Source organism: Mirounga leonina, unplaced genomic scaffold (genome assembly GCF_011800145.1).
Source record: "Mirounga leonina isolate KUSES-001 unplaced genomic scaffold, KU_Mleo_1.0 Mir_172, whole genome shotgun sequence".
NCBI lineage: Eukaryota > Metazoa > Chordata > Mammalia > Carnivora > Phocidae > Mirounga > Mirounga leonina.
Window position 1 is genome coordinate 6,640,438 of NW_023270442.1, and position 12,113 is coordinate 6,652,550.

Here is a 12,113-nt window from a genome sequence, read left to right on the forward strand (position 1 = left end):
AAATAAATTTCCCCCCTATACTCCCTTTGTCTCCTATAAGCAAGTACCAGCGCATACTCCTGACTTCCTTGTAGCTATCTATGGCCCCAACAATATAGTAATATTTAAGTTCCAAAACTACCCTAATATTAAGGAAGCAGAAGGAATCTTTCAGGTCATCCAGTACTACCTTCAGGAATTTCCTCTACAAAAGGGGTTCTTATCCTTTGGCTAAGATCTCTGAACCTTTGGCTAACATCTCTAAACCTCCTGGTTTTATAGACAAAAGGTACGCACATGGTTTGTTCGCCTCCCCCACCCAGGGACACTATCCTTGGCTTTAGAACTCAAAAGGGTTTGAACACCATGACCTAGGCTCAGCAGTGCCTCTTCTCTCTTCTATAATGGCCACACCCAATTTACTACCAAATTCTGTCCATTCAACCTTCCAGATTCTCTAATGCACACCTATTTCTACCTTCCCACTGTCACTGACATATCATACCCTTATCTTCTGGATTCCTTTAGTTATGAGAGGAAGAAACTCTACCAGGGAGCAATGGGGCCAATCCGTCACTGATAGAAAGGCAGCTGTGACTTGATCATGCATGAACACCCATGACATGATCAGGTAGGTCAAAATGATTAAAAAACGGAATCAAAACCAAGTCAGTCGGAAGAAGAGTTGTGACTAGCGCTGTCGCCAGACTATACCAGATGGCATCAGACCCCAGTGGTTTGATGGTGGGTCTCAGGGCTCTGAGAAGAGGCTGGCTGTGGCCCTTTTGTGGGGACCCTCAACATTTCCCTGCCCAGGTACCTACAGTAGACATGCTGCCAGTCCTGGTCTCCCTTGGCTACACTTTGTCCCATGCCAACAGATTTGTTCTCATTTGCACAAGATGGTTCTTGGTATCCTCTACTTGGATTGAGGATGCAGTTTAAGGACATGCCCTCCAGGTCTGAGTAGAGGTTGTTTGCCTCCAGAGTCTAATGATTTCTCTCAGGCCCAGCCTTTTCTAGGGCTGGTAACAGTTTTCTGAAAGTTGGACTTTGGGCTAACACCTTGACAACTGACTAACCCTTCCCTACGTTTCTGTCTCCGTTGCATCCTGCAGACCTCTGTCTCATTAAACGTCCTTTTTCATAGATACACTGTCACTCCCCTTCTTACTTTTTCTTATGGGTGCCCCTCAGTCAAGAAATAAAATCAAAACTCTCTAACTTTGAATTAAAGACTTCTCTGGGATCTTCCCTCAAAACTACCTTTGTATCCTATCTTCCATATTTCTCTACCCATAACTAACGCTCTAGAAGGGGGTTATCAGGGGCTCCTGGCTGGCTCAGTTGATAGAACATGCAAAAAAAAAAAAAAAAAGGAAGGCAAAAGGGGGATATCAGAGCTTTTGATCCCTTTGCTAGTCGTTTGCCTTAGATTTTCAAAAGGACAATTTCAATCAATAGATAAGAGTCCCCACACTAGATAAGAGTCCCACACTCTGAAACAGTCCCCTACTCAGGCATGTCAGTGCATATTAACAAAGGTCATAGAATGGCCATGAATAATGTAAAGTTGTCAGACCTCTCAGACCATAGGAGTCCTAACTTACATTCATAAGCTCATTCATGACCATCTTCATCAGAGCCCCAACCCACTCCATGCAAACCTGAACAGGCAGGTGATAAAGTCATCACTCCTTATGTCAGACATTGAAACTGAAAAATGGCCCCACATTGCTACAGAAGAGACCAAATTGTTCTCTAGACACTATTTTGGCCCTGATGCAAATTCCTATATTGGCATCCTGCCATCTTCTCATTTCTACAAAGATTTCAGCTGCCTGAAAAATATTGATGTTTCACAAAGCAAATGGATGATGGGACCCTCTACTATGCCTTCCTCAAGCAAAGAACTGTTAATTCTGAGCTCAAACATTTCAGTTGCTCGCTGTAAAACTCCCTCTGTTTTACACCAGTGCTGTAACTGAAATCATTCGATGTATTTCTCCCTCACACTGCTCATTAGTCAGAGTCCAGATTGCTTCATTTCATTAATGTCTTTATCTCTACCTACTGGTGTAAGCAGAATCAAATCTGAGACGACATCCAGAGTATTTAGTTGCTCATGTTATTCATCAAAATGTCTACCTGGAAAAAAGAAGCTCAGTGTTGGGAGAAACAATGCTCAGTCATCACATCTTCTCAGAGAAAATACCAAAACTGCCAGAATTTAGACCTGACAATACACCAGTTCCTCACACTTCCAGTTCAAAAAGGATTCAGGGAGCGCATAATCATGAATGCTGATTTTTACACAAAACTGTCTTGTGAATTAGTTTTAAAATAGTATTCAAGAATTACACAAGGGCATAATTATTTGAAAATAAATTTACTTAAAACAATGAACATACTCATTTAAATCTGGGAAATGGTGGATCAAATGTTAACTCAATATGTAATATCTCAAGGGAAGGAGGGAAAGGGAAATAAAAAAATTCACATCTCCAGAGGGGAGGGTGGGGGGTGGGTGAAATCAGGGATGGGAATTAAAAAGTACACATGTCCCATCAGGGATGGGAATTAAAAAGTACAAAAGTCGTTAAGCGTCCTCTGTAAGATACTCAATACTCTTTATTATGTTAAAAATAATCATCATCTGTGTTTTGAAATATTCCATGTGAACTACAAATAAATAAAAGATAAGAATAAATGTCTATAAAGATAGATAAAACAAAGCTAGTAAAAAGTACATAAAAGGACTAAGAGGATACAAGTTACCGTTTCTTCCTGTAAATCTTGGTATATTTTCAGGGAATCTGTATTTGCAGGACTTTGGAGGAAAAAATCAAAACGAGACAAAAGTTTTCTAATTTCTTTCGAGTGTCATAGATAGGGATGTTGGGAATGAAGAAAGGGGGGAAGAAGCAGTCACAAGAAGTCACTCTGGGATGCTGGCTTCTCCGTGATGGTCCATATGCTTTGTTTCCTCACCAAATAGTATATTGGAAATACTCTGACGACATTGTTTTTAAAAAGTTTTGATAGATTCCCTAAAATGTTCTCTCTTATTCAGCTTTCAAAGTAATGTTCACAAAAAGTTTTTGGTTATAAAGGAAACTTTTCATGCTAACTGACAGTGAACCATGATTGGTAGAGAAATATAATAAAATGTTAATATTGGTAATGGGTATTTTTTTCTTCTATATACATTTTTTCGTCTACCAAATTATCTAAACTGGACCTGTATATAACTCTTGAAGGAGTTAAAAATATATGATAAAACCCCACACTGAATGCTGTATATGGAGCAAAGGGTATGAGCTGAGGGAGTTTGGATTAAAAAAAAAAAAAAAAACACTAACAATTAGTGATGGCTTACTTTGGTTGAGTGGAGCCATAAATAATTTTGTTTTCTTTTTACTTTGCCAATGTTCCTATAATGAGAAGTTATTACCTTTATCATGGCAAGGTGGTGGGGGAAGCAAGTCTTCCATTTACTTTTTAAAATAATCTTAAAATATAAAATAAAGAACCCAGATGGAGAGGTTAACCTTGGGTAGCTAGGACACAGCTGAGAGAAGAAATGAAGAACCAACCCCGGTTTGGACTTCCGGTGATTCAATTTGCACTAGGAGGAAGCACAAGTCTCCAAGAGGGAGAAAGAGCAATATTTTATGTGAGGGAATGGGCTCCAGTACATTGACTAGTTAGATAGCCTTTCAGGGATTCTCAGACTTTTGAAAATGGAAATGCTTTTCTCTACCAGAGTACTTTTGAAATAGACAAACATCAACCTGTCTCTCCTCCATGAGGGGGGCTTTCCAAGCATATCGTAGGAAAATTATAGCAAGTGGTGTCTGATGGAGAGTCCTGTTACCACTCCCCTCACGCATGAGTCATTCAGGCATTCATCACACCCACAGACCCTCTACTCACACTGGTTTGTGAATGTGTGACTGAAGGCTTCCTGGAGCCTCTCCTCATCCACTGAGCTGAAGCCTCTCAGAAACCACACTCACCTCCAAGCACAGCATGTGCCACAGACTTTGGCCTCAAGGACTCAGAGACTGTTCTTGGTCATCACAGAATTAGTCAACAGGAACTTGACCTTGTTGGGGGAGTTTTCCAGGCTTCACCTCATCTCTCAATTCCAGAAAGCTAATATGAGAGACACACAAAACCTACACAAGTACTGCTGCAAAACCAAAGAGAAAATCAAAAATGTTATAGAAAGCCCGAGGCCATTTCAAATGCCAAAAATACTCAGCCTTTTCAGTCAATGCAATTATTCTATTATATTCCTTCATTCAAGTCAAGTGGTTCACTTAAAGAAATAATATGGACATGAATATATTCTACATGATAATACACAAGAGATAGAGATTAAACAGATTCTTTTTAGAACTTTAGAAATCTGAAATTAGTTACCTCTGTAATATATGCCAGTTTCAGAAAATTATGATGTCTAAAAATCTCCCCTGAAAGAACTTCCAATCTCTGTTATTACTTACATTTGAAATTTCAGATTGTTTATGCAATGTAATCTTTTAATAGTCTTACTTAGAGCAAGTGTTCCATTAAAAAAAATTATCCCTTCAGTTTCTGAATTTAAGTTTAATCATCTTATAATTATATTAAAATGTTCTAAAAGCATTTTAATCTACTATCTGATTTCATGGAATCCATTTTTTATTCTACACAAATTGAGTCTTAACTAATTTCAGGAAGAAAGATCTCTCTGTAATTTAGCCCTCAAAATAAAATTCAACTAGCCATAAGCCATTAGATGCCTGTCTTATGGGCAGTTGGAATTTATTTATGAAAGAAGTCTAGTGGTCAAGCCCTAGAGACCTAAAACAAGGGTATAAGATTTCTAATAATTGAAATGAAAAATTCATTAATTAAGGTATTAACTGGACTAAGGGTGGGAGACAAGAAAGTTGGAGAAATGGGGCGCCTGGGTGGCTCAGTTGGTTAAGCGACTGCCTTCGGCTCAGGTCATGATCCTGGAGTCCCGGGATCGGGTCCCGCATCGGGCTCCCTGCTCAGCAGGGAGTCTGCTTCTCCCTCTGACCCTCCCCCTCTCATGTGCTCTCTGTCTCTCTCATTCTCTCTGTCTCAAATAAATAAATAAAATCTTAAAAAAAAAAAAGAAAGTTGGAGAAAACAAGTAGGTTGGGTCAAGAATTTGCTTTTAAAGGTAACCTCTGACTGAATCTAATTATATGTGATGTGACCTAAAAAGAGCGAGAATGATTTGTAATTAGAATCAGGATGCATGAAGTTCACTTTATGTTCATACTTCTTTGAATGATATTAAATATATTTATTGCTCTTTCCTCTCTACAAAAGGGCAAGGGACCTATTTTTTATGAACCTGCTTAAAAATATATAAAAATCCAAGGCAGCTTTCTTGGTGTGGGAGTTGTTTTATGGCAGTTGAATAGAGATCATTGTTCCAGTGGAAGTTCTGCACACAGGAAAGTGTGAAATATCTACTGAAGACATATGTAATATAAAAAATTTAAGAAAGTTGAAGTAACATTTGTTCTTTCCTAGGGCTAGATATATATTTGAATATCTTAATAACAGTCAAAAAGACAAACTTTAGGAGGATTCTAAAGCAGGACATTGGTCAATAACTTTTAGGAGTACTTGGAATTTTGAAGAAAACTTAAAATAAATTCTAAAGCTGAGAGGAAATGACAAACTCTCTAAAGGAGAATTATCAAGCTCAGGAAAATAAACATTTTAAAGACAAGTTTTGATTTGTAACATAACTTTTTTAGTTCAGCATTTCATTATTTCAACAATAAAAACAGTGTGGTGATTAGTTTTATGTCTCAATCTGACTGCGCCATGGGTTGCCCAGATATTTGGTCAAAAATTATGCTGGGTATGTCCATGAGGGTGGTTTAAAATGAGATTCACATTTGATTCAGTAGCTAAATAAAGCAGATTGCTCTCCGTAATGTGGATGGGCTTCATCCAATTAGTTGAAGACTTGAACAAAAGGGCTGGCCCTCACACAAGTAAAAGAGAACCCATCCCACCTGACTGCCTTGAACCAAGATACTGTTATTTTCCTGCCTTCAGACTCCAACTAAAATAGCAGCTCTTCTTGGGTGTTGAGCCTAGCAACTTCAGATTTTTAGACTTCTCAATCTCCATAATTGCATGAGCCAATTTCTCATAAGAAAGAGACAAACATATTGGTTCTGTTTCTCTGGAAAATCCTAATACAAACTAGCAATCCCACAATCCTAATGGGTACATTGAACATTTGTCCAGGCGAATGACTCAAATCAGATGATCTAGCCCAGTGCCTTAGCTGTGCCAGCATTTAAGTTATTTCTTGAATGCATGAATATGAATATTTGAATAAATAAGAACTTGAATTCATGGATAAATAAATGATTGAATGTTAAAATGATCAAGTCATTTCAGAATAAAAATGGATGTCTCTCCAATCATTCAAGACTGAGAGTTTTTCAAAAGCAAGTGCTCAGAGGGCTAGCTTCTTTCCTACCCAATGTAAAGCAACGCCAAATGACCCAGAAAGATTTCTGGAAACTGAAGGCTGGATATGTCCACGTGGACCAAATATCCAGTTGAAAACTGACCAGTGCAGACTATCTTTTAGAGTAGCCAATGTATTCCCACAAAGGAATGGGTTTCAAAGGCAACATTATTCAAGGCCTTCACCTTGTTAGACATTTCACACTCTCTGTACTTTGCTGAAGCAAAGCGGATCACCACTGCTTTCTTGCAACCTCTCCTCTCATGCAACAGACAACCATCTCTTAAAATCTAAGAGGCTGAAACAAATGGAAAATTCAAACACACACAAATCCAAAACCCTTATCCTTTCTATCATACTAGAAGTCTAGGGGGAAATGACATTCATTGTCTGAAAAAAAAAAAAGAAAAAGAAAAATCAGGTAGAAAGGCACACCCCTCTTACTCTAACTCTGTTAAGAGTATCTATTTGTTTAAAAAAAAAAAGTATTAGAAATGAGGATTTTTTCTTCTTAAGGTAATTGAACATTTACTTAAAAAGATTCATCTTAAAGTTATTGAGCCCTAAATCTAGGTCTGTGACCTCATATTTCTTTTCTCAACTAATCTATAAAACAATGCTTTAAGGAAGTTATTATTGTCTTCATAATGAAATTAATATTCAAGTGGGTTTCGTAATTTACCCCTATTCAGATGTATTGGGTGTCAGGGCCCAAATTCATCCTGTCTTTTTGACTCAAGAAATTTCAACTCCATCATTCTGACTTTAAATATAATGTATGGTCCAACCCATAGTTAGCCGCTCTATGAAGTTCTGGCCAAAGGCAGCAATGATTTTGATTATCACAGACACTACTACAGACATTAAACTGACACCTACAGAGAGACATTCTGGGTACGGTGGTTTGGAAGGTCTATGCCTAGAATTTTCTAACGTTCCTGATAAAAGCCCTGATACCTAGGATTCTTGGTATGTTATCCTCTGTGAATGTGTCCAAACTGCAAGACTCATATCAGATACACTCAGGCAGAATTCAAGAGGCCTCCCTCACTTTTATATATCATGTATCTGAGTCAGGAAGAGAATGGAAAAATGAAATCCTAACCTTTTAAAATGTGTGTTTGCTTGAACTACTTCAGTTCAGACAGAGGTGTGCTGGCAATCATACTACTCTGTAATTTATCTTCTCCAGAAACAAAACCAGACCATCACATACCTCTGGGGTGACTTTGTATATTGCACACACATACACACACAAACTTATTGCACAACCCTTTCATTATTTCATTGTCTAAGTGCATTCACTCCAACTGGAAGACACTTTCAGAAATGTCAAACAATTACTGACTTCTGAGTCTTTGTTAGCAAAACAATGAAAGAAACCACAATTTCCTGCCCCTAGCACTTCACCACATGGTGCTGGTGCAGTGCCTAGCCATGAAATGCCAGATGGCCCAGAGACATCAATTGTTCAAGAATAACACCAGATACACTTTGAATAGAAGTATATTTTAACAACATCCCTGCTGCTGTCATGGGGGCAAGAAGTCTTACAGCTGCACTCACACTTGAGCTTTTACAGCTAGTATAGATGACAAGCTTCTTTAGAAACTTCCCTGGAGGGCCATATTACCCTTAACCATGAATCCTTCTGGTATCACTGGAGGTTTATGTCTAAAGCCTAGAACCAAATATTTATTTGGACATTTAGAAAAGTAATATTGAATACTTATGCCATGAGTCATTACCTTGCCAATCCCCAATTTCATTGTCCTGTGTCACTGAAAATGTTGATGCTAGAACATCAAATCCTATAGGTGTCTCTGAAGGATGCTAACCTACCCTGAGGTTGGTGTGGAGAGAATATCTAGTAGAGAAACTGCCTGGGAAACAAAAGCAATTACAAACCCATGTAACACTCCTTAGATTTCAAAAATTAAATGGAATTCATCCTGATATTTTGTCAGTTCCTCAAAGCAAGATCAGAAATTTATTTCCACGAATGCATTGACTAAAAGTGAAAATCTACCAACCTGTTAATTGATTTTATATTGAATAAAATTTTAGTTAAGTAAAAATAGTATATGCTATACTACTTAGCACAAAACTGCAAAAAGTAATGTTATACCCTTGGGAAGCAACCAAGAACCTTGGGCAAAAATCAATATTGACTTTTCCAGACTTTTCCAAGAGAAGAAAGTCTGGATTGTGGTAATCTCCTTTGTAAAATGAGCTGTAAGATCCATATAACCATCTAAAAATGTAGCCACTATAATCTCAGAATTGTGATCGCCAGACGTTAACCTTTCTGCCAACTAATCTGAATTCTTTGTCCACATTTCTCCAAACAATATGGGTAAAGAATTCAGATGAATAAAAATATGCTGAAGTGTATTGCTGGAGGACACTGATCAAATTTAAATAACCAATATAGAGCCTTTCTCAATTTAATTTTTACGAGTTATATACCAAATTATAAGATAATGCAATGTGTTGTCATTATCACAGGATGTTGAAATATAAATGGCCTTTTCCCTAGAGCTCCCACTTTCCCTTTCCACTTGTTCACCTAATTCAGGCAAATAGTCTATTCTAGTTATTTCCTGAGGATGTGGGTGTGCCAGAGTAGGGTGGAAAACAGAAGCTTCCTATGAGTCCCTGGTTTATTTTTCCAAATCCTAATGCCATAAAATGGTTATTTGGGGAGCAAAAATGAATCTGGGGGAAGTTATCAAAAATTATTAAGGGAGGGATTTCCCCCGAATACGAGAAAAATAATCTACTAGGCTGGGGGACAGCAGAAGAAAGACAAAATATGGTGGTTTAAAGAGAGACAGTATTGACTCTGCTCTCCATCTTAGAACTTCAGTGAGGAGGCAAGACCCTGATGTGAAGACAGAGAATAAATGTGGATATTTGTCCCTTTTCCTAGATCATAAACCCATAGAAGTGATAGAGTCACAAATTAGACATCAAGGCAAATTAAGCCATAGATATGTCCCAGGAGAAGTCCCTTACCAGGGAATAGCATAAAAGCTATAGAATGATGTTTCAGTTTTCAAGCCTGGCAAGAAAACGTCAGAGAGACTGTTGGACCTGAAGCCCTAGGTAGACAAGAATGAGAGCTGTCTCAGTAGTTTACTGTATGGATCAGGGAGCAAGGACCAAATGCAATCAATGGATTGATCAGCAAATATCTCTGTGGACAGATGACTCAAAAACAAGATGGGTCATATAACATCTTGAAATGACATACATCTCCCTGGAACTTAGACCCAAGCCAGGGAAAAGACAGACAGTTTAAGTGTCTGATGTCCTAAGAAACTAAAGATTCAAAGAGGCCTTGTAGATGATGCCACCCCCTGGAGCTGCCCCCGCTGCCCAGCCATGGTCAACCCCACTGTGTTCTTCAACATCACTGTGGAGGGCAAGCCCTTGGGCCCCATCTCCTTCCAGCTGTTTACAAAGTTCCAAAGACAGCAGAAAACTTTTGTGCTCTGAGCACTGGGGAGAAAGGATTTCCTTATAAAGATTCCTGCTTTCACAGTATTATTCTGAGATTTCTGTGCCAGGGTAGTGACTTCACATACCATAATGGCACTGGTAGCAAGCCCATCTATGGGGAAAAATTTGATGATGAGAATTTCATCCTGAAGCATATAGGTCCTGGCATTTGTACAGGACAAATGCTGATGGTTCCCAGTTTCTCAACTGCACTGCCAACACTGAGTGGTTGGATGGCAAGCATGTGGTCTTTGGCAAGGTGAGAGAGGGCATGAATATTGTGGAAGCCATGGAGCGCTTTGGGTCCAGGAATGGCAAGACCAGCAAGAAGATCACCAATGCTGACTGTAGACAAATCTAATAAATTTGACTTGTATTTTATCTTAACTACTGGACCATTCCTTCTGTGGCTCAGGAGAGCACCGCTTCATCCCCATCTGCTCGAAATATTCTATAATCTTTGTGCTCTCACTGCACTTCTATGGGTTCATATTTTCCTTACGCTCCTCCAAGTCTAGCTGGATTGCAGAGTTATGTATATGATTATGAGATAAAAATTCATATAATAAAATAAAGATAACAAGAAAGATTCAAAGAAAAAATTTAGTTGATATGTAGAAGAATCAAGTCATGTTTCTTACATTTCTGGTTTATTTTGGACTGAGATTTGTACCTGTTATAACAGGTAATGTAATTAACACTTACATCATGAATTACTATTTGTTAGTTAGTTTCCAAGTACCCTGATCTCCCAGATTTTCCTAATATCATGAGCACAATGAAACTGTAGGGCATCACCTATAGAACCATCTAATTTCTTGTCATCTGTCCTCACACATATTTTTCACTTCATATATTTGCTCACATTGTGCATTTCCCTTCTTTCTTTTCTTCAGTTTTTTAGTGAAGAGCTACTATGTGCAAACCATAGAGTAATAGTGTCTTTGTCATTTAAGTCCCACGTTCTATGATTTTATATGAGCTATCATTTATTGTACATTTATCATAGTAGGAGCTTTACAAAAACTATCTCCTCTTCACAAACACAAAAAGTGTGAGTTTGGCGTCATGATTCCTTTTTACAAACTGAAAACAGAAGCTTGGAAAAGCTGCATAACTTGCCTAAAGTCAAAGTGATTGAAAGTAAAGGAGATGAGCCTCAAAATCTCTTCTGTTTCTAAACCACCAGCCCAAGTTGATCTCTGGTTTGCTACCACCTTTTGAAAACATTGTCACTTCAACGTTTAGTACCTAATTTTCTTTTTTTCTTTTTTTTCCCTTTCTCATCACACAACTAGCTCACAACAAATGTTCTTTATTATAGGATGTCCTATTATGTCATTACTTATGTTTTACACTTACCTTCTAAACCAAATTGAAAACAACCAAAGGTCATGGATGAGGCGTCCTTTTAGGGAAGCTTTTCCCCATATTTCTTACTTTGCCATAAATAGTAGTGAACTTCAAGCAATATTTAATCTTGCCATAGTCTCTCCCCTTAAAAAAAAAGAAAAAAATAAACACCCTGACATTTTCTTATTCCTCTTTTCCTCTAGATACGTATCCTATCTCTTTTCTTCTTTCTACAGCCAAGATTCTTTAGAGTGTCTGCATTCTCTGTATTTACTAGCTCACCTCCTATTCACTCCCCAACACACTGCCATCTGACTTCTTCTCCCACTAAGCCACTAGGAGCTCTTTGGAATGTCACCAATAAATTTTTTTATGCAAAACCCATTGAACACTTTTTGGTCTTTATCTAATTAGTTGTGTGGCACATAAATATGTAGAATAGCCAAGTAGAAAGAGGGATTGTGTGCCTTGAGCAGTTTTTCAAAAGTAAAACCTTTAAAGCACTTATTTTTGAGATAATATGTTCACATAACCAGGACAGTTGTTAAAACTATGGTGTAGAGTTCAGTAATTCATCAGTTACATATAACGCCCAGTGCTCATTACATCACATGCCCTCCTTAATGTCCATCACCCAGTTATCCCATCCATACCCGAAATTAATGATACACTATGTTGACTAATTGAATTTAAATAAAAGAAAGAAGGAGAGAAAGAAAGAAAGAAAGAAAGAAAGAAAGAAAGAAAGAAAGAAAGA

The 12,113-nt window shown here is 37.9% G+C and overlaps 1 long non-coding RNA gene and 1 pseudogene across 1 annotated transcript in view; one reads left to right on the plus strand and one right to left on the minus strand.

Annotated features, from left to right (window-relative positions):
• Positions 1–610: 610 nt before the first annotated feature.
• The window catches only part of LOC118018777, a 37,315-nt gene continuing 25,812 nt past the window's right edge, over positions 611–12,113 (minus strand). The window contains exons 4-6 of the long non-coding RNA XR_004681478.1: positions 11,366–11,500; positions 3,999–4,174; positions 611–2,127 (exon numbers count right to left, since the gene is read on the minus strand). This is a non-coding gene — a long non-coding RNA (uncharacterized LOC118018777). The remainder of the gene's footprint in view (positions 2,128–3,998; positions 4,175–11,365; positions 11,501–12,113) is intronic.
• On the plus strand, positions 9,405–10,364 carry LOC118018776 (annotated as a pseudogene).